General features: G+C 41.7%; 1 protein-coding gene and 1 pseudogene across 3 annotated transcripts in view; one reads left to right on the forward strand and one right to left on the reverse strand.

Annotated features, from left to right (window-relative positions):
• CFDP1 (craniofacial development protein 1) overlaps positions 1-23,978 on the forward strand; it is a 165,954-nt gene that overhangs the window by 69,020 nt on the left and 72,956 nt on the right. The window lies entirely within an intron of this gene.
• Positions 4,768-23,978, reverse strand: part of LOC139436899 (fibronectin type III domain-containing protein 5 pseudogene) — a 37,556-nt pseudogene continuing 18,345 nt past the window's right edge.

A 23,978-nucleotide genomic window follows, 5' to 3' on the forward strand; every position in this document is an offset into this window, starting at 1 on the left:
GCCTAGGAATGGAATTGCTAGGTCATAGGCAAATGTATGTTTAATTTTTTATAGCAGACTGCTAAATAACATTCTACCATTTTATATTCCTGCCCTCAGTGTATGAGGGTTCCAATTGTTTTACATCCTTGCCCACAGTTGGTGTTGTCAGTCTTTTTTATTTTAGTAAGTTTGAAATGCTATCTTCTTGTGGTGTTTACTTTTTAATTTTATTATTATTATTTTTACTTTTTAAAATTTATCCCCTTTCTCCCCGAGATGGTTCTCTCATCTGTCTGGTCATTGCTTGCCATCTCCAAGAGGCATCAGGAACCGAACCCGGGACCTCCCACATGGGAGGTGAGTGCCCAGCATCCTGAGCCACATCCACTCCCCATGGGCTATGGCATCTGCTGGCTTGTAGTATCTACTCATTTAGACATCTTCGCATTGTGGTGGGTGCAGTGTCTAGCTCATTGTGACAGGTGTGACATCTGCTCCTCTTTTTTAGGGGCACCAGGACCCAAACCCATGACCTCCTGTGTGGTAGGCAGGCACCCAACTGGTCAAGTCATATTTGTTTCCCTTGTGGTTTTAATTTGCATTTCCTTGATGACTAACAATGTTGACTTTTTTCATGTATTTTTTTTTTATGTCCATTTAGTGTCTTTTTCAGTCTTAACCATCTTAAAATTATTAGGTAGGGTTGTTCACCAATTTTTTTGTTAATTTGTAGTTCTTTATGTATTATGGATATGGGTACATTGTGAAGTATAAATGCTGTAAGTATTTTTCCCAAACTGTGGCTTTCCTATTCTTTAAAAAAAAAAATTTTATTTATCCCCCCCCCCCCGCACTGTTTGCGCTTGCTCTCTGCTCTCTGTGTCTGTTTGTTGTGTGCTCTCTGTGTCTGCTCATCTTCTTTTAGGAGGCACCAGTGACTGAACCCAGGACCTTCCATGTGGGAGTGAGGCACTCAGTTGCTTGAGCCAGTCTGCTCCCTGCTTGTTGTGTCTCCTATTGCGTTGTTGTGACATCTCGTTGTGTCAGCTCGCTGTCTTGCTATTCTTCTTTAGGAGGTACCAGGATCTGAAGCCAGGACCTCCCATGTGGGAGGCAGGCACTCAACTGCTTGAGCCACATTTGGCCCCAATTCATTTTTTGTTGTGTGTTTTGATGAACAGAAATTCTAGACCTTTCCCTAAGCATCCATGTATATGAATATATATCTATGTACTGAATTCCTTTTTCACATATAAAAACTGTTTTTGTTTTTATTTAGTAAATGGAGCCATCCAAAACTTTTCTTGAAGGTTATCTTTTTGCTTAAAAATGCAAAATATATATGTTAGTGCAATACAGTTTTATCTGATTCTTTTTTTTTTAAAGATATAGCTTTTATTTATTTCTCTCCCCTCCCCTACCCCACCCCACCCCATTTCTGCTTTCTGTGCCCTTTGCTGTGTGTTCTTCTTTGTCTGCTTCTATTCTTGTCAGTGGCACCAGGAATCTGTGTCTCTTTTTTGTTGCATCATCTTGGTACATCAGCTCTCTGTGTGTGCGGCGCCACTCCTGGGCAGGCTGCGCCTTTTTTGTGTGGGGCGGTTCTCCTTGAGGGGTACACTCCTTGTGCGTGGGGCTCCCCTATGCAGGGGACACCCCTGCATGGCACAGCACTCCTTGTGCGCATCAGCACTGCGCGTGGGCCAGGTCACCACACGGGTTAGGAGACCCTGAGTTTGAACACTGGACCTCCCCCATTGTAGGCAGGCGCTGTACCAGTTGAGCCAGATCCACTTCGCTCTGATTCTTGTTAATAAGGCTGAGTAGGGTTGTACTTTGTTATATAATTTATAAAACCATTTCCTATAGGAACATTTATGTTGTTTACCATTTTTTTCCATGATAAACAATGTGTTTTTAGGGGCTTTGCTTTTTTGTTTAAAAAGGTGATAAAATTCATATTAGATTTCTTCTGAAGTAGAAATAGTGTTTTCAACTGAGATAAGGAAATGTGTAGAGGAAGTTGAGGCTTCCTATATAGAGTGAGAATACAGTGTTCCAGGGGAGCACACCATTTAGAAATAGTATGTTACTGGTGCTGGAGTTCAGACTATGCCTCTCTAGTTCATCAGTTTCCCAGTGAATTTAGGGTCTGGAGGCAGGATTGGGGTGACAGAAAAACAACCTAGTGTTCCGTGTTTCAGTTTAGGGGAAGTTATAATGCCCACCATGTGGAAATTCTTTTGAAAATATTCCTTCTTCTCCAATTATTTTCTTTTTCAGAGCAAAACAACCTTCCTAATATTTATAAAACTTGGTAACAGCCATTTTGTGGGAAGAAAGTCTCCTAAGAACGAATCTGTAAGCATTAGCCAGAATGAATGAGATGGGATTATTTAAATGTACTTTGAGTACTTCAACATCTGTTTGTAAGTGTCTATTTGTGCAAGTGTTGAAATGGGTGAGCATGTTATTTCCGTAAATGTGGCCTGGGAAATGTGCCTTCTTTTCAATTAGCACATGTAACTGGATAAATCAGACCTTGAAGTAGGTTTTTAGAGGAAGGAGAGAAAGTGGACAGATGGAAGCAGCTGCTTCAGCAGAGGTGAGGCAAGCAGATCCCTATTATTTTATCCCCAGATCAGAGTTGTTCTGGTTCCTAAACTAGGAATTAGATTTGTGATCTGATTTCATGCCTGGCAGTGCCTTTAAAAACAAGGTCATTAACTTTTTTCTTTCTCTTACAGTTGGTAAACTGAATTTACCTTCTTGTTTAGCAATTTGCCTTTAGAAGGCTGGAACTAGAACATTTCCCCTCTCTGACACGTGTTCTGGTTTATTTAGGATTCAAGCAGGCATTCCAACGGTGTGTGTGAGTGTGTGTGTGTGTTCTTTATGCTTAAGAGGACGAATAGGTGCTAGGATAGCCAGGAAGGAGGAGAAGATAGGGTTGCATTTTGTTTAAACACCTCCTCACGTCAAAAGATGAGAGTTTTATTTTTGTTTAGTGAAACAAAACCTGGAAGGCAAAATTGAATGACCTTTGCAAACAATTAAAAAAGTAGATTGACGTCTGATCTTAAACCTTGCATTGAGGTACAACTCGAGTACCTCTCTTAGATTTTCTGTAGGTTCCTTTATGAAGATGTAAAGATTTGATGCTCAGAGCTTGATCTAGAAATTTGGATTTCTAGCTGGTTTGGATTCTGGAACCTTTTTACAGGCAAATATATATTGCTTCCTTAGAGAATTGGAAAGTTCCACTGATCTGGATCCTTTGGCAGCAAGTTGACATTTTATTCAGGCTGGTCACCGATCCTGGCTGGAGTCTTGAAATTGTTGGTATACTCCCACTGCCCAATTTTGAGTTATTTGTAAACAGGTTTATGCACATATATCTGAATTTTGTCAACCACTAGATTGTGTTAATTTTTTTCTTTTTGATTGTTTGGGGATTTTTAGCTCTTTGACAAACTCTTCAAATCAAGACTCCCTTCCCCCCATTTTTATTTTATATTTAAAAAGTAGTTATTGCTCTAACTGGGTCATCAGTATGGACCTCTCCTTTGCTCCCATAAGGAGCCTTGGCCTTGTAGCCAATTCAGCAGGGATGGAAGTCACGAGACAGTGGACTGGCGCCTCATTCCCTCTATGAGCCATTAGTATTCTACCAGCTGCTCTTTACCCTGTCTCACCTTCCTCCCTGTGCTGCCACACTTGGGCAAAGCAGAGTGCCGACTGACCCAGCCAGGAGAGCTCTTGTGAACTGGAAGAAAGGGCGTTCATTGGTGATAGCTTTCAGCTCTTTGGCTTGGGAGCTGACTTACTAGTCAGTTCAACAAATAGCACCTACTATGTGCCAGGTTTGTGCTAGGTACAGTCTCCCTCACACACACGCCCTTGTCCACCAGTGGAAGGATGCTGAGCCATGAAGGCATTTGGTAGCTATAACTCATTAGTCCAAGGGAAGAATCTGCCTTCCCTTCTCGAACACGGTCGTTTTTTTTTTCCAGAAAGGGCCAATGGGGAGAAACTTGTTACCTCAAATCCCGCAGGTTCTAGGAAAGGACATGAGGACCCTGGGTAACTTCACAGAACCTTGGATGAGATCACAAAATATGGAGACCCCACAGGCCAGTGGTGATAGCCAGGACTACTCTGCCTGTTGGTGGTGAATGATGGCTCAGGCCTGCCTTGCAGCAGCTTCTGCTCCAGAAGGATGGTTTTGAAGCTCCCAGGATGCTTGATGAGGATGTACCATTATATTTGTCCAAGCCAGCATTGCAGAAACTCCAAGAGATATTTCCTAACATTGTGTTTTCCAAGAGATAATAGATGTAACATCTTGTACATGTCAAGTTGTGCATCACACCACAGACAAGTCCTTAAAGGCTGAATCCAGAAAAGGCTTGATGGCAGTCATGGCCCTGCGAGGCAGGCAGCTCGTGGCTTCCCTGATATTCCTTTGCTTTTCTCAAAGAGGAAGTCAGTCCAGGAGAGTTGAGGAGGCAGAAGGCTGTGTCTTGTGCAGATCTGTCACTTCCAGGAGGGGGCCAGGCCTTTTAGTTTTGTGGCTTACTTGTTTATTTCTTTTTTTTTTTTTTTTTTGCAGAATTTGGGTTTTTAGTTCAACCTGTTTCACCAGACTAGGTAGGAGGGAGGAGGGAGGACTGTTCAGCTAGCCATGTCTCCTCCCCTTGGCACGGTCCTCCCCTCTCCTTGTGTCCATGGACCTGAGGACCAGCTGAGAAGAAGAATGAAATCCTTCTCCCTGCAGACAGGCAGTCACACGTCGATGATGTTCACTAAGGGCTTGCTTGGAAGCCCTGCTGCAGAGAAGCCCCGCACCCTGGTGCTCTGCCATGCCAGTTAGCACACTCTCAGTTGCTCCCTTGTTGTTATTATGTTTGTTGTCCTTGATAACGTCGTACCAGCAGCAGAAGAGGGCGGCGACACCCACCCACATGAACAGGACCACAGTGATGATGAGTGCCTCACCCCATCTCCTTCATGGTCACCTCGTCTTGGATCTTGGTGGCCATCTTCTTGGCCTCACATGGGATCTTGAAGAGTACAGGCTCACTGGCCGGGCTCTGGCCTTGAACGTGCACAGTGTACTTGCTGTCCTGCTCCAGGTCCCGCAGGGCACAGGCAGGTAGGTAGTGTTCCCCTCCTGGATGAAGCATAGCATCTGTACGTCCTTCTGCTGAGAGACGTAAGACCAGTGACAGCCTCATCCTCCAGCACATCCCAGGTCACCACCACCAAGTTGGCCTTGAGGTGCCTGACAGTGATGTTCACTGGGGCCTAGGGACTGTGTTGTCCTGAAGGTGAACCTCAGCTGGGACCTTGACCTGTGTGGGGCAGGAACTAGGGAACCAGAGCACTCCTCTCCTCCTCTCTCTTTTCCTTCTCTCTCCTTTAAAACCCTTTTTATAGTCATTATTTTGGGCTTTTTGTTTCTTTGGAAGCAAATTTTCCACATAGCTCCAATTAGGATTTATTTATACATTTTACAGTGGAGGTAAGAGAATGCTGTCTTGAATGTTATTACTGGCTCCTTTTTTGAAAATAGGTAGAGTATAATTATATGTGCTTTTGACTTGGACACACCTGTCTGCTTCACGTGTAGAATGGGGATAATAAGTCCTACCTCAAAGAGCTGTTTTGAGAATGAAATAAAATACATGAAGTGCCTAATACAGTTTCAGGCAAATAAGGGCTCATTAAAAATTAGTTCTTGTTCCATTTTCCCCCTTCTTAAATAACAAGGCTGATCCTCCCTTATTACTATTTTGATAAGGAAATTATAAAATGATTAGGGATAATAGGAAGTCAAGTTAACAAATAAATGAAGCTTACAAATAATTGAAAACCTGTATAAGTGTAATCAATATCTTTGTCTTCTTCCTACAAAATGAAGCCTTTAAATTTGAGAGAATGCTCCCTCACTGAAATTCTAATTATCTTTCCTAACAATGAAAAACAAAACAGCTGAGAGATAGGTTATATTGTTTTTATATATTTGAATATACACACCTGTATTCAAGAAAGAGTTTGAGGGAAACGGACTTTGGCCCAGTGGTTAGGGCGTCCGTCTACCACATGGGAGGCCCGCGGTTCAAGCCCCGGGCCTCCTTGACCCGTGTGGAGCTGGCCCATGCGCAGTGCTGATGCGCGCAAGGAGTGCCGCGCCACGCAGGGTGTCCCCCGCGTAGGGGAGCCCCACGCGCAAGGAGTGCACCCATAAGGAGAGCCGCCCAGCGCGAAGGAGGGAGCAGCCTGTCGAGGAATGGCGCCACCCACACTTCCCGAGCCGCTGACGACAACAGAAGCGGACAAAGAAACAAGAAACAAGACGCAGCAAAAAGACACAGAAAACAGACAACCGGGGGAGGGGAGGGGAATTAAATAAATAAAAATAAATCTTAAAAAAAAAAAAGAAAAAAAAAAGAGTTTGAGTTAACAAGAATTATCCGACTACAGAGGAAGCTTAACCACAGGACTTAAGGACAGAGAATTTTTTAGAAATTAATTTGTATTCATAGAAATTGTATTTTTTAAACTTGAAGGTTTTGGGGGGAGATAATGAATTTTCCTCACTGTAATTAACCAAAAATTATTTCTTAATTTGCTTTTGGTGTCACGTTTTTAAAAAAATGTCCACAATTTCATTTGTTTAGGATATAAAGTTAATTAGCCAGAATTTAATCTTTATATAGAGAGAGATCATTAATAGTGAAGTTGTGTATATTTCTACTGACATTACTTAAAATGTTTTAATTTGTAGCATGTCCTGGGGACATGTGGCAATGTCTGCAGACATTTTTATAGTTGTCACAGCTTGGAGGGAATGGTACTATCATCTAGTGGGTGACAGTACCACTAGGCCAGGGATGTTGCTAAACATTGTAGAGGACACAGGATGGCCCCCCACAACCTAGAATTACCCAGTTCAAACATCAGTAGTGTCCAGGTTAAGATACCCTTGAGTAGCACTACAGTGAAGCCATGTGAGCGTTTAATACTTTCAGTGTTGTTGTGTTTTTGTTTTTATTTTTAAAAAACTTTATTTTGAAACACTTTCAAACTTACAGGCCATTTACAGAAATAATACAACCCCCCTACAGAGAATCCAACATACCCTTTATCCTCTCACCCCCATACCCACCGATTTTAACATTTTGCTATAATTGCTGTATCATTCTATCTCTCCATCTGTCTTTCTGCTTATAAATTCATTTTCTGAGCATCCATGCCTTGAACCCTTAATACTACCACATACACTGCCTTAAGTGCAATGGTCCAGTTGAGGAAATTTAACATTGATATAAAGCTGACATCTATATTCCAATTTTTTTCACATGTTCCAAGAAAGTCCCTTGAGCCTTTTCTCCTCCCTTGCTAGATCCCATCCAGGACCATGTATTGCATTGTACTTGTGTGTGTGTCTCTCTCTCTCTTTTTTTTTTTTTTTTTTTTTAAGGAGGTACTGGGAATTGAACCAAGGACCTCATACATGGGAAGTAGGTGCTCAACCTTTGAGCTACATCCACTCCCCTGTCATTGTCTCTTTAAATACTCTTCTTTTTTTCTTCAATTGTGGGAACATATATACAACATGAACTCCCCATGTCAGCTACTGCAAAACATACCATTCAGGGAATTCCTCACATTCACAGTATTCAGTACCCTCCCTATCTTACATTACTAAACCTTTATTTCCCCAAATAGAAACCCTTCACTCATTATGCATTAAGTCTCCATTCCCCACTGCCCCACCTCTGGCAACCTATGCTGTAATTTCTTTTCTTTTTTCTCTTTTTTTTTTTTCTATTTGTAATTTTTTACTAATATATTTATCAAGAGAAATTACTGTATAGCCCACATTCATGTTTCATAATTCAGGAGACTATGTGGGTCAGTGATAAGCCTCTAGAGAACTCGATCCTAAGAAATTCTTTATGTTCCAAAATCACTTTGTACTTTGAAAGATTCTTCCCTTCCTCATCACTTCAACATCTTGCATGGAATTTTAGTGACTATAGAAATACGCAGAAACGGACTTGGCCCAGTGGTTAGGGCGTCCATCTACCACATGGGAGGTCCGCGGTTCAAACCCCGGGCCTCCTTGACCCGTGTGGAGCCGGCCCATGCACAGTGCTGATGTGCGCAAGGAGTGCCGCGCCACGCAGGGGTGTCCCCCATGTAGGGGAGCCCCATGCGCAAGGGGTGCACCCCGTAAGGAGAGCTGCCGAACGTTAAAGACAGTGCAGCCTGCCCAGGAATGGCGCTGCCCACACTTCCCGTGCCGCTGACGACCACAGAAGCGGACGAAGAAACAAGACGCAGCAAATAGACACAGAAAACAGACAATCGGGGGCAGAATTAAATAAATAAATAAATCTTTTTTTTAAAAAAAAGAAAGAAATACGCATATGCCTTCTTTCTTGGTTCAGCCACAGCAAACTTCTAGAGAGCTGCAGTCCCCAGGGACACAATAAATGCTCCAACAGTAATGAAATTGTAAGTGCTTGGCCAAAAAGTCTCACATTTGAAGTTTCACCAAAGTACTGGAAGGCATGGTAGTTTTTCTCTTTAACACCAGCATCCTTCCTTATGGATGGAAAAATGCTGTACTCAAATTTCTGTCTCTGTAAGCATATATATTCTCTGATATTTTCTTTGTAGTTACTGTGGGGCTTAAAGTTAATATTCTAAATCTGTAACTTGTTTGCTTTGATACCAGTTTAACTTCAGTAGTATATAAAAACCATTTCCCAAACCCCTACGTCCTCCTACCCATGTATATTTACCCATGTCATTTCCCTTATTGGACTACTTTGTTTCTTCATTCGGCTTCAATCCATTGTCTATTGTCCTTTTCTTTCAACATGCAGAACTCTCTGACACATCTTGTAGGGCTGGTCTAGTAGTGATTGAAACCCTGAGTTTTGGGTTATCTGGGAAAGCTTTAATCTCCCCTTCATTTTTGAAAGACAGTTTTGCTGGATATAGAATTCTTGATTGGTAATTGTTTGCTTTCAGCACTTTAAAAATTGTGCCTTTTTGCTGCCATGATTTTTGATGAGAAATCACTTAATCTTATCGAGACTCCCTTGTATGTAATGTCACTTCTCTTTGTGTAGCTTTCAGAATTCTCCCTTTGTCTTTGGTGTTTGACAGCTTGAGTATAACATGGCACAGTTGCAGGTCTGTTTGGTTTTATCCTATTTGGAATTTGTTGCACCTCTTGGGTGTGTTTGTTCACATCTTCTGATAAGTTTGGGAAGTATTCAGCCATTATTTCTTTGAATATTCTCTCTGCCCTATCTCTTCTCCTTCTGGCATTCTCATAATGCATATATTGGTATGCCTAATGGTATCCCACAGGTTCCTGGTGCACTGTTCACTTTTCTTCATGCTTTCTTCTTTTCAGATTGAGTGATTTCAATTGTTTTATATTCAAGCTGTCTGATTCTTTCTTCTGCTGGCTCCAATCTGCTGTTCAACCCCTCCAGGAAATTTTAAATTTCTGTTCCTGGTTAGTTCCTATGCATAATTTCCATCTCTCTATTGATAATTTCTTTGTGTTCATTTATTGTTTTCCTGATTTCCTTTAGTTCTTTGTCCATGCTTTCCTTTAGCTCTTTCAGCATACTTAGGACTGTTTTTTAAAAGTCTTTGTCTGTTTTTTTCCATATCTGGCCCTCCTCATTGATAGTTTCTAATGCTTTTCTCCTTCACCCTGGCTCCTGTTTCTTTGTTTTGTAACCTTTTGTTGAAACCTGGATATTTTGGTACTTTGTTTATTTATTTATTTATTTTTAAAGGTTTATTTTATTTATTTTTCTCCCCTTTCCCCCTCCTCGTTGTCTGTTCTCTGTGTCCATTTTTGCTGTGTGTTCTTGTTTTTGTCCGCTTCTGTTGTTGTCAGCAGCACAGGAATCTGTGTTTCTTTTTGTTGCGTCATCTTGCTGTGTCAGTTCTCCGTGTGTGCAGCACCATTCTTGGGCAGGCTGCACTTTCTTTCGTGCTGGGTGGCTCTCCCTACAGGGCGCACTCCTTGCACGCGGGGCGCCCCAGCGTGGGGGAGACCCCTGCGTGGCACAGCACTCCTTGCGCGCATCAGCACTGCGCATGGGCCGGCTCCACACGGGTTAAGGAAGCCCGGGGTTTGAGCTGCCGACCTCCCATATGGTAGACGGATGCCCTCACCACTGGGCCAAGTCCACTTCCCTATTTTGGTACTTTAATGTGTTATCACTGGAATTCAGTCTATGAAGCACTATTTCTTAAGCTTGTATCCAGCTAGAGTTAGAACTTTATTTGAATGCCAGGATTTAACAATAAACAAAAGAAGGAAAAAAAGAAAACACCTTTCCCAGTCTTTGCAGATTGACCTATTCTTCAAGACTTATCCATATAGTGAGTTTAGAGAACAGCACCAATCCTTTCTGAGCTTGCATCTTGTCTTGGGCATCCACATGCAGACCTGGGAATTCCCCCATTTAGAGGTTGGGAACACCTCCTCTTCTCTAGGAAACAGTTTCCTCGGGTGCTAGGCAGCAATTCCTTCCTACAGCAAGCAGTCCCTTGTCCCAGGCAGCATGACCTGACTGCTTTCCCAAAGCATTCTCTAGCATTGCTCTGTGAGCCCCCTTCAACATTCAGGGCAGGTTCTGAAAGGGGGAGTCTTTGACACGTGGCCGGAATCAATCCCCCAAGCCCCACTAGAGAGATCAGACCAGACATAATGCACCCAGTATGTGCATGAGGGATACTCTACTCCCTCTGGAACTGGGACAAGGAACCAGCACTGGAGGTGTAGCTTGCGCCAAGCCTGTGAGGGATGTGGTGGGGCCAGCCAGGACACCACAAGGTCCTGTAACTTTTAAGTGGCCTTTTTCTTGATTCGTTGCTTAGAGCTTTTAGAATGATATTTCTGTCACTTCTTTTTGGTTGTTCATAGCTTCTGTGTGAGCTCTGAAGCGTCTCGCTCTGCCATCCTCATGGGCTCTGAGTTGTTTTTTTTTTAAAGATTTATTTTTTCTTTATTTCTCTCCCCTTCCCCCCCTCTCCTGATGTCTGCTCTCTGTATCCATTCACTGTGTATTCTTCTGTGTCCGCTTGTATTATTGTCAGCAGCATCAGGAATCTGTCTCTTTTTGTTGCATCATCTTGCTTCATCAGCTCTCTGTGCATGCGGCACCACTCCTGAGCAGACTGTGCCTTTTTCATGCAGGGCGGCTCTCCTTGTGGGGTGCACTCCTTGCACGTGGGGCTCCCCTACATGGGGGACACCCCTGCATGGCATTGCACTCCTTATGTACAACAGCACTGCATGTGAGCCAGCTCACACATGGGTCAGGAGGCCCTGGGTTTGAACCCTAGACCTCCCATGTGGTAGGTGGAAGCTCTATCAGTTGAACCAAATTTGCTTACCTGAATGTTTTTTAAGTAATTCTGAAATTGATCTCTTTCTGCTGTTGGCACAGTACTTGCTTATATAGGATAAAACGTGTTTGATGAATGAATACACAAATGACAGCAGATTTCTTCTTCTTTTTTTCTTTTTTAGAGATTTATTTTATTTCCTTATCTCTCCCCACCCCCTTGTTTTTCTTTTAGGAGGCACCAGGAACTGAACCCGGGACCTCTGATGTCAGAGGGAGGCACCTAATGGCATAAGCCACCTCTATTCCCTGCTTTGTCATGTCTCTCATTATATTTTACCTCTTGTTGTGTCATCTTATTGCATCATCTTGTCCTGTCATCTTGTTGCATCAGCTTGCTGCACCTGCCTGTCGCTCCAACTCTCCATCCTGCTCGTCCTCTTTAGGAGGCACGAGGAACCTCTGCTCCCTGCTTTGTTGTGTCTCCCATTATTTTTTCTTCATGTGTCAGCTTGCCATGCCTGTCCATCACGTAGACTCTCTATCTTCTTCAGGAGGCACCAGGAATCAAACCATGGACCTCCCATGTGATAGGCGGGAGCCTAATCGCTTAAGCCACATCCCCTCCCCAGGTTTCTTCTTCTTTTTTTTTTTTTTTTTTTTTAATATTTAAAGATTTATTTATTTATTTAATTTCTCTCCCCTTCCCCCCCACCCCAGTTGTCTGTTCTCTGTGTCTATTTTGCTGCGTGTTCTTTCTTTGTCCGCTTCTGTTGTCAGCGGCATGGGAATCTGTGTCTCTTTTTGTTGTGTCATCTTGTTATGTCAGCTCTCCGTGTGTGCGGCGCCATTCCTGGGCAGGCTGCACTTTCTTTCATGCTGGGCGGCTCTCCTTACAGGGCGCACACCTTGCGCGTGGGGCTCCCCTATGTGGGGACACCCCTGCATGGCAGGGTACTCCTTGCGCGCATCAGCACTGCGCATGGGCCAGCTCCACACGGGTCAAGGAGGCCCGGGGTTTGAACCACAGACCTCCTATGTGGTAGACGGACGCCCTAACCACTGGGCCAAGTCTGCTTCCCCCCAGGTTTCTTCTTAGGGTTTGATAGTGAGCAAGTCCTTTTGCAAACAAACCAATTTCTTCAAATGAGATTGTAATTTTCTTTAGTGGGCTGTCATAAGCCTAGCTCTACTTAAAGACTCCTAAAAAGTATTAATGAAGAATTTTATTAAAGCCGTTATATTAAAAATGCATATAATACAGGAAGCAGCAAGAAATGCAAGATGGACTATATTTTAGTGCCAAAATATGTCATTAGAAAGAGAGAAAAAATTTTAAAGGCGCCTCTGGCACACATACACATACACACACACACCCTTACCACCACCACATTCATTACGAATGAACAAATTCTACCTGATCGACATGAGGACTGGGATCATTGTGTCTGTGTCTGTCCTTATATCATTCCCAACTCCATTATCTACTGGTCAGTTGCTGTCGTGGAGAACTTTTACCAGGTGTTACAGTTTTTCAAGAGTTGTTGGAATTGTGGATATTCATGTGAATTTTTCCCATTTTTAAAAAACTGTGAGTCAAACAAAAACAGGCCAGTTGGCAACGTCTCATCTGGTTCTTTACCCTGTTTTTGAGACTCTGAGCAGTAGGGAATAGACTGGCTTCCCCACCATCCTTTTTTCCTCTTCTTAATCCCCTTTGCATCTGGAAGACAGATTTGCAATCCTTGCTTTTCCAATTTAATTAGATGAACAATGTGTGGAAACATGTCACTTGTAATAGTCTGAGTTCAGATTATTGCAGAATAAATAGAAATAGGCCACCTGCAAAGTTGTGAGTCTAAATGTCTGTGGTAGTTAAAACAGAGCCCTGTAGCCAGCTAGAATTCTATGTAGCAATATATACTTACACTACTTTTATTATTCTCCAAATTAAGAAACAACTTCTATTCCTAATGAAGTACTCTTATTTTACCTTTAAAAACTATATATATATATAGTTTTTAAAGACTTATTTTATTTATCTCTCCCCACCCCCTCATTGTTTACACTAGCTGTGTCTGTCTTTGTTTCTTTAGGTGGCACCAGGAACTGAACCCAGGACCTCTGATGTGGGAGGGAAACGATTAATTGCTTAAGCTACCTCCGTTCCCTGCTTTGTTGTATCTCTTGTTATGTGTTTCTTCTTGTGTCTCTTGGTTCGTCAGCTTGCCATGCTTGCCTATCTTGCCAGCTTGCTGTCCTGCTTGTCCTCTTTAGGAGACACCGGGAACCTCTGCTCCCTGCTTTTTTTATGTTTTTATTCTTGTGTCAATTGTTGTGTCAGCTTGCTGCGCCTGCCTGTCCCGCCAGCTCACTGTCTTCTTTAGGAGGCACCAGAAATTGAACCATGGACCTCCCATGTGGTAGGCAGGATCCCAGTCACTTAAGCCACATCTGCTTCCCGTATATATTTTTTAACAAATCAGTTTGATTGATGCATATTAATAAAGCATATAACCATCCAAAATGTACAATCATTGGTATTTGGTATAATCACTTAGTTGTGCATTCATCACTTCAGTCATTCTTAGAGCATTTTCATTATTCTAATAATAATGATGATGATGATAAAAAAAACAAAAAAACTCATCACCTCTCATTTTCTCAGTGCTCCCCTGCTGTATATAGTTGCTATTCTGTTTTGATCTCTCTAGTTTATTTGTATTTATATTTTGTAAAAATGGGCTTATATGCAATATCACCCATATTTGTATATCAAATGAGGTTTCACTATGTTATACAGTCTCATGGTATATTTGTGTGTTATACAGTCCCATGTTACATTTTTAGCTTTCCTTCTAGTAATATTCATGACCTTAGACTTTCCCTTTCAACCATTATCTCTATAGTAGCTCTGCTATTTATAAACACTATGGTGTGCTTTCACCATTTCTATTCATTTCCAAAGATTTCCAAACAACCTTTTGTTTTTAAGATTTATTTATTTATTTATTTTCCCCCCCTTCCCCTCCTCCCACCCTACTATTTTTGCTATCTGTGTTGTCTTCTCATTTTCTCTCCTCTAGGATTCACCAGGATTGGATCCTGGAGACCTCTATTGTGGGGAGAGGTTCCCGGTCAGTTGCGCCACCTCAGTTCCTGGTGTCTGCTGTGCCTCACCTTGACTCTCCCCTTGTCTCTATCTTTTTTTTTCTTTTTTAAGATTTTATTTTATTTTTTTATTTGTTTCTCTCCCCCCCTCCCCTTGTCTGCTCTCTGTGTACATTCACTGTGTGTTCTTCTGTGTCCACTTGCATTCTCAGCAGCAGCACTGGGAATCTGTCTCTTATTGCGCATCTTGCTGCATCAGCTCTCCATGTGTGCGGTGCCACTCCTGGGCAGGCTGTGCTTTCTTCGTGTGAGGTGGCTCTCCTTATGGGGCACACTCCTTGCACGTGGAGCTCCCCTATAGGGGGCCACCCCTGTATGGGCCACCCCTGCATGGGCCAGCACTCTTGCGCACATCAGCACTGCACATGGCCCAGCTTACCCCATGGGTCAGGAGGCTCTGGGTTTGAACCCTGGACCTCCCATGTGGTAGGCAGATTTTCTATCGGTTTAGCCAATTCTGCTTCCCCCTTGTCTCTCTTTTGATGCGTCATCATCTTGCTGCATGACTCACTTGGGTGGGCACTGACTCACCACACAGACACTCGTACGAGCACTGGCTCACTGCACAGGCACGCTTTCCTTCTTTTTCACCAAGAGACCCCAGGGATCGAACCTGGGGCATAATATTCCATTTTGTATATACACTACAATTTGTTTATCCATTTATCAGTTAAAAGATACCTGGGGTGGTTCCATCTTTTGGTAATTGTGAATAACAGTGCTATAAACATTGCTGTGCAGACATTGGTGTGCAGATATCCGTTTGTGTCACTGCTCTCACTTCTTCTGGGTGTGTACCTAGTAATGGTATTGCTGGGTCATGTGGCAAGTTTATATTGAACTTCATTTGGAACTGCCAAACAGTGGTTGAGCGCCTGCTTCCCATGTACGAGGTCCTGGGTTTAATCTCTGGTACCTCCTAAAACTATATAAATAAAGTAAATACTGATAATGCAGGACTTTCTTTAAAAAAATAGCTATACTATACTTTTCCCCATTTATTAATTGGTTATGGGTTGTGTGTCTTCTTACTGAATTAGGATTTTTGCCTTACTTTCCTGCTGCTCTGACAGTTCCAAAGTCAGTCCTCTCCTTAAGTCACCAAGATGCAGCTGTCTGCTTGAATTCTTGCCACCCCATGCCACAAGGACTGGGATGTGCCCTTGGGGAATAAACTTTAACTCAGACCTCAGTCATTTCTCTTCCTCCAAACCATCAAGTCCACTCCAATTTCTGCCTGATTTTAGTCAGTCTCCAGTGCCTTCAAATATTTGTGTTTTTTTAATATTTTGTCCAGAGTTAATCATTATCTCTGAGAGGGTAAGAGCTACTCCACCATTACCCCATTACTCCATTGGAAAACAGCTTCTCTCTTTACTTTCCCACCACAGATATGTATTAACCTTGTTCTTCACCTTCAGGTATCACATATATCTTATCATTACCTGCTGATTTGTAAGCTCTTTATCGGTGTAGAGCAACTCCATGTATTAATAGACCAAATATTTAAGATGATATGGGAAAATAACTAGCTAGTCACCATGGAGAAATTTGTATTGTTTTGATGGTCAAAGAACCCACCACACGTGTAGTAACAAATAAGTAATATGGTTTCCTTCTCAGTGCCCCTCTTTAAATGCACTCAAAAACATCCACCAAAATGATGTAATAGATGGCAATGTTTAGCAGGGTTAAAAATGAACAGTTGACACACATCTTTATAAATGCCTAAATTAGTCATTCTCAAATTTTTAGGCTTTAGGACCCTTTTACATACATATAGTTTATTGAGGACCTCAACAAGCTTTTGATATCTCTTTATATTTCTGTATTAGAAACGAAAATTTTTTAAATTTATTAATTTATTAATTTATTTTCAAATAATAATAAACTAATTACATATTAACATGGATAGCTAGATTTTTCCAAAACAGAAAAGATTTGGTAAGAAGAGTAGCATTATTTTACAAATCTCTTTTAATATCTGCCTTAATAGAAGACAGCCAGGGTTGCCTTGCTTAGAAGGAGCAAGGTCATTATCAAAGCTCAAAACCATGCTCAGGAGGTTGTCTCTTTGGGAAGCCAGTATTGCTCTATTTCAATTTCCTCTTTACTGGTCTTTCAGCGTAAGATTGATAACTAGCACTTCTGGACCTGCCTCCTAGGCCTGCTTTTTTACCCAAAGTAGGATGCCACCCTGTAGACTGTAGCCAAAACCATTGGTCTGTATGAAGACTTGGCCTTTAGTATGAGCGACAGTTTGCCTTCCCTTGAAGCCTGTAGGACATACACGCCTAAGCAGGAGATGATAGTATTGACCCAGGACCCTCCCAAGTGACTGGCCTTACCTAATATGCGTCCATCACAGACTGTAGAAACTAGCAAGTGTTGGGTGGCTGCATACGCCCATCTGGGAAAGAATAACTTCATTGACTTCTTGGACTTTTCTGAGTCCTTCATCTTCTATAAGTCACTTCCTGTAGGCATGGGAATTACTGGTCAAGACAGGGGCTCTTGCTTGTTTTTCTTAGACCACATCTCCAGACCATGTCATAGACGTACACTGCGAAATTGGAGGAAGAGAGCAAAGAAATAACAAGTGTTCTGGAAATAAATACAAGGAAACAAGGGGAACTAAAGAGGAAACAGGCATTGAGACATTCAGAAAGAAGCCAGAGAAGTAGAGAACGTGTTTATGTGTTCAGAGTTATTTTCTGCAGTGTAAGTATGGAGGGGCCAGGTGCCTTCGCATTCTATTGTGTATTGTAAAAATAATTTTTAAAAACATTTTCCGAGCTTATCAAATGGTTATCCCTTCCTATATTTTGTAATACCTGCCCTAACATTCTGTTTTGAAATACGATTCATAGTTCTTCCTAGACCTCTTACTGGCCCACAGCATAAAATTCTGTGAATGTCAATAGCAATAGCAAACTGATGTTAGCGTTTCAGAGGCAATTACAGAGGCCTGAGTCTCTGACTTAAATCCAAAATCTGCATTTGTTACCATTGCTTTTAAAAAAAAGTCTTACTTGTAAAACTTTTTTACATCTTACTTCTAAGCTGTTTTTTGATCTCTTTAATGGTCAGTTATATAATTATTGAAAATTGATGTTGAAATGTGAAACAAGTTAAAGTTTAGATTTTAAAATGACTTATTCTTTAAAACTCTTTAAACACCTTAACAGATAAAATATATTATAAATGAATTTATTATAAACCTTATTACTGTCTGATTTGGAGGTAAAAATAATGTCTGATTTCCATGTTCCTGCAGTTAATAGAAAACTAGGAAGGGAGATTTTAATCAGCCAGAGAAAGGTTTTTATCATCTCTGCTCCATTTTAACCCCCTATTCCTCTGGGTGTGAACCCATTGTAAGTAGGTTCTTTTGGTGAGTAGGATCTTTTTTTGGTTTTTAATCAATTTTATTGAAATGTATTCATAAACCATACAATCCATCTGAAGTGTACAATCAGTGGCACTTGGTAGAATCACAGTTATGCATTCGTCACATCAATCTCTGCTCCATCTTTGTCTTTATCTTATGCTCCCAATGGAGGAAAAGGGCTATTATATCTTCCCGTGTACAAACATTCATCTTAGATCCTCTAGACAGCCTGTTTGTAATGCTAAATTATTTTTACAAACTTTGTTTCTGTTAACCACGTTATTTTCTTTTTGATACCCAAATGGTTGCAGGCTAACTAATGGCATAGTCTTTAAGCAGGTGCCTTTGACCTTTTAGTACTGACCCTCACAGCCTTGAAGGTATTTGTGCTTTCTGGCAGTGCCAGAAATTTCCAGACCAGTCTTGATTGTTTTCTTGTCCCAAGGCATGGAGTCTTGGTTCCTTTTGGTGGAGAGTAGTGTTAGGACCATATATATGAAATAAAAATAAAACAAACACCCAGGACTCACTGCCCAGCTTAAGAAAAAGGAATTACTAAACTCTAGAAGTTCCGTATATATGGTATCACATCACCTTTCAACTCCAGAGAGTAATCACCATCCTACATTTAAAAAAATTTTTTTTATTATTCTCTTAACTTTCTTTATGTTTTGACCATTTATGTGAGTATTTAAAAATAATTATTATTTAGTTCTTGTCTTTGAACTTTAAATATTTTAATCTTCTTCGGCTTTTTTTTTCCTCTTAATATTATTTTGAGATTCATGTGACTGCAATAGCTTTAGTTCATTCATATTCACTGCCTTATTATATTTCGCTATATGAAAATGTCACAAATTTGAGTTTTCCTGTCTTGTTTCCAGTTTTTTGTTTTTAGGAAAATACTACTATGAACCACTGCCATACATGTGTCCTTTTCACGTATATAGGGGTTTCTCCAGGTCATTGTTTTGTCAATTGTTTTTAACTGGGCCCCCATAGTATATACACTCACACAAACTCAGTACCTACACATGCCCCTGAAATAAAAACTTCACTATACTTGTGTGTCATAAGGTAAAATACAATACTTAGTGTGTAATAAGGGAAAAACATAACAAATGTTGTATTCTATTCTGTTTCATTAAAATACCTTTTGTGACCTACAAAGTGAAATTGTTCTAAAAATTTTTGTGATGATGAATGTACAACATTGTGATTATACTAAAAGCCATTGATTATACACTTTAGGTAGATCATGTGGTATGTGAACATATCTCAGTAAAACTGATGAATAAATAAATAGTTGTGCAGGAATAGCTAGAAATAGCAGCTATGTACAGCAGGGGAAGCTTTTTCTTATTTGACTGTCTGTCTTTAGTTTATTATTATTGTTGTTGAAATAATGAAAATGACCTAATAATGGTTGAAGTGATGAATGTACAACTAAGTGATTATATCAGATTCCACTGATAGTATGCTTTATTAATATGTATTGTTAAAATTTATTTGTTCAAAAAAAAGGAAAAATATAACAAACATTCTATTCCATTCTCTTTCATTAAAATAAAATACCTTGTGTGACCCACTGAATTGATTCACAACCCACTGGGTAACAACAGCAGTTTAAAAAACTTTGTAGTAATAAATTTGCTGGGTCTCGGGTGTATTTCATGTTAAATACAGGTGACTGTCCCATTGCTCCAATTCTTGGTATTTTGCATACTTCAGTGTTGCCATCTTTTGAGTGTGAAATGATATGCTCCATAGTTTTAACTTCCATTTCCACAGTGCTAATTGGATTATCTTCTGAGGGAGATCTTAATTATAGGTAGTATTATATTGCAGTAACAGAGGTGTGCACATAGTGTTTGTAGAAGGCAAAGATGAAAGCACCAAACCCTCCCCAAGGCAGTCAATTAGGGTTTTCAGCAGATTGGAAGAAGCCATTTGGAATTTCAGAAGTCATTTCTTTTCTTTTTTCTTTTTTTTTTAGTAGTAGTAGTAGTATTTGTTTGTTTTGTCTTTTTTTATCTTTTTTTTTTTTAAAGATTTATTTTGATTTATTTCTCTCCCCCTCTCAGTTGTCTGTTCTCCGTGTCCATTTGCTGCGTGTTCTTTGTCCACTTCTGTTGTCAGCGGCACGGGAATCTGTGTCTCTTTTTTTTTTTTTTCTTTTTAAAGATTTATTTATTATTTATTTCTCTCCCCTTCTTCCCCCCCACCCCGGTTGTCCGTTCTCTGTGTCTATTTGCTGCATCGTCTTTGTCCGCTTCTGTTGTTGTCAGCGGCACGGGGAATCTGTGTTTCTTTTTGTTGTGTCATCTTGCTGTGTCAGCTCTCCGTGTGTGCGGCACCATTCCTGGGGAGGCTGCACTTTCTTCCGCGCTGGGTGGCTTTCTTACAGGTTGCACTCCTTGCACGTGGGGCTCCCCTATGTGGGGAACACCCCTGTGTGGCATGGCACTCCCTGTGCGCATCAGCACTGCGCATGGGCCAGCTCCACATGGGTCAAGGAGGCCCGGGGTTTGAACCGCAGACCTCCCATGTGGTAGGCGGACGCCCTATCCATTGGACCAAGTCTGCTTCCCTTTATTTATTTTTTAATGTTACATTCAAAAAATATGAGGTCCCCATATACCGCCCCCACTCCCCTCATCCCACCCCTTCCACAACAACAACTTCCTCCAACATTATGGGACACTCACTGCACTTGGTGAACCCATCTCTGAGCACTTGCTGCACCATATGGTCAGTGGTCCACATTTAAGTTTACACTCTCCCCCAGTCCACCCAGTGGGCCATGGGAGGACACACAATGTCCAGTAACTATCCCCACAGTACCACCCAGGACAACTCCAAGTCCTGAAAATGCCCCCACATTACATCTCTTCTTCCCACTCCCCACCCCCAGCAGCCATCATAGCCACTTTCTCCACCTCAATACCAAATTTACTTCTATCACTGATCACAACAATTCCAGAATAGAGCATCAGCAAGTCCACTCCAATCCATACTCCACTCCTCCATTCTGTGGACCCCGGGATGGCCATGTCCACTCCACCTCTGTATCAAGAGGGTGCTTAGATTCCACTTGGATGATGGACGCAGTTCTCCTGTTTGCAGTTGCAGGCACTCTTGGCTCCCTGGTATGGTGGTTGACCTTCTTGAACTCCCTGTTAGCTGGCTGGGAAAAGTCCAATAAACCAGAGGATAGGAGTTGCAAGTCTGTTGAGGCTCAGGGCTTGGCTATCACATGGACAGTCCAGAGATTCAGGTCCCCTGAGTATATACTAAACCCCAGCACCAACCACAGGTCCAGTAAAAGTGACAGGAGAAGCTTGTGAACAAAGATCACATCTGAGTCCAACTCCATCACACTCAGGAACACAAACTCCAAAGTAGGGCCAACTGACCTGGCACTGAACTCCATCTGCCATGACCATAGAACCTGTGGGTCTCTGTAGCCCTCACAAGAACCAATACCTGGGGTTGTATCTACTTTACCTGAATCTGGGACTCTGTTGAGGTGTGCGTAAGGGCGACCCCTCTGATGACCTCCCAGCTCTTTTTTGGAGACTCATAGCCATATAAACTCATTTGTCCTTTCCATTTCCCCCTTTTATTCAGAAGTCATTTCTAACCTGAGTTCTTGCTAGGTAAAATACTTCGTGCTATTAAAATGCACTTTGATGTTTATCTAAATGAAGTAGGTCTTAACCTTTCTTATATCTTGAAGCCTTTGAAAATCTGATGGAAATTAAGGGCCTGTCTTCTAGACTAACTATATATGCACAACCTAAGTTTGATATTCAATTTCAGAGAGTTCTTGGCCATTCTAGGACCCTTGGGAAGGGGTAACCAGTCAAAAGTTCCACATTCTACTGAAAAGAGAGATGTCTAATTCTCTTTTCCACATTAAATCATTGACTCTGCTGGATTAAAACTGCTCTCTATCCCCCATCCTGAAATCCAGTAAAATTTGATATTTCCTACAGCTTTGCATTCCTGGTAAAATTTGGGTTGATGTCCATTATTGGACCACAAGATAACGTGTATAGATGGTGTGTGTATGGCCACCACAGTGCGTGTATAGATGGTGTGAGCAGAAGTTGAGTCACAGAGCAGAGATTATGAATTCAGCAGAACTAAAAAATCAAAACTGGAAGTGATTAGTAAAAGAAAGACCCTAAGAATATCCAGAGACAATGAATATTCATTTTACATATGTTTTCCCTCATATGTAAAATGTTAGATTGAGCCAATTTTATTTAAATCAAATGACAGGATTATCTAATAACCTTGAGGCCTTGGTGACACCTTGGTAACTGATAAAGTGCCACATGAACCCCAATTATACGAAACAGTTTGTTCATGTTAACTGAAATAGTTGACAGTTGGGTATAATTTTACATGTTTAAATTGATCTTAAAAGGAAAAGGGGGCGAGGCTTGTGGAAAGGTCAGAGTAGGGAGCTCCAGGACTTAGTGTTTCCACCAAAACAACTATTAAACAGGCAGAAACTGTCTGAAACAACTAGTTTGAAACACCAGAGGACAGAAGAACATATACAGCATCTAGAGAAGAATGGGGGGAAGAGGCTGATAAATTAGGTAAAGAACAGTAAATTGCTCTCTCTGCACAGGTGGCTTCTGGCACCCATCCTCCACTTGCAGCAGGCCACCATGGGTCCAGCTCTGGATAGCTTGCTGGTGACAGAAAGGGACATAAAAGTCCTCTTCTTACTGTTTCAGCCCTCCCTGGACAGGGACAGCAGGGGTAGAGAATTAAAGATGCCATGCTTGCTCAGGCCTGTGGAATGCAGTTAGTTAAAGAACTGCATGTGCTGGGCAGGCCAGGAAAGTTCAACTTTAAAGGGCTGTCAGAGAAGCCTTTGACACTCTTCCTGATCCCCCTCCCCAGGAAACTTTGGAGCTGGTGTGTGCCCCCTTTGTGTGTCCCTGGCCCTATTTTGGCTGGGAAAGCCCACTCCAATGTGCCTGTCCCCTCAGAACTTGCCCTCCAGGCAAAACGGCTGGAGACAATGAAAGGTGTAAAGAACTATAGAGGCAGACGGCCTGGGGCAAAGACCTGTGGGCTTAAAACTCCCTGGGGAGGCAGTTCTATCTCCAAGGAACCATAGGGGACAACCAAACTGTAAATAGGAGAACTTGTAAACAACTAACAAGAGCCTGGCACAAGACAGAGGCCCAGACAGGGAAAACCCTGCAGGCTGCATTGGCTTTAGGCAGGTCCTCCTGATAGGAGGGCTGAAGCTCTGTCTTCTCACTAACTGGCTACAAAACCAAGAAACAGATATCACAGGGAGTAAATCCTAGGGCTAACATTTTCAAGTATTAAAATGTACAATGTAGAACAAAAGAGTATGAGACAAACAAAGAAACAGGAAATGATGGTCCACCCAAAGGAAGGGGATAAAAATACAGGGGAAACAGATGAAGAAGACAGAATGTGGATGTACTGAACAAAGCCTTTTTAAAAAAGATCTTAGGGAGTGGATGTGCTCCAGCAGTTGAGCTCCTGCTTCCCATATGGGAGGTCCTGGGTTTGGACCCTGGTACCTTCTAAAAAAGACAAGCAAACAAACAGGGAAAGAAAAAAAAACTCAGGGGAGCCAATGAGCACTGCCTTCCTGCATACAAGTTCCCAGTTCAGTCCCTAGCTCCAGTATCTGGGGAAAAAAAAGATCTTATTGCTCCAAGGGGTTGAAGGAAAGTACAGTAAAAGAACTAAAGGATATCAGGAACAGAATGAGTGAGCAGTATGAGAGTCTAAGTAAAATTTTAAAAAGGAACCAACCAGAACCACCAGAGTTGAAGACCACAATAACTGGAATGAAGAATGCCGAATGCCCAGAAGTGTTACAAGAGCAGATTGGAGCTGGCAGAAGAAGGAATCAGTGAACTTGAAGATACTTGAAACGAGTCAGGGCTGAGGAGCAGAAGGAAAAATATATTCAAAGTGAAAATAGCCTAAGATACCTCTGAATCACCATCCAGTGAACCAATATACATATT

This window comes from Dasypus novemcinctus, chromosome 18 (genome assembly GCF_030445035.2).
Source record: "Dasypus novemcinctus isolate mDasNov1 chromosome 18, mDasNov1.1.hap2, whole genome shotgun sequence".
Taxonomy (NCBI): domain Eukaryota; kingdom Metazoa; phylum Chordata; class Mammalia; order Cingulata; family Dasypodidae; genus Dasypus; species Dasypus novemcinctus.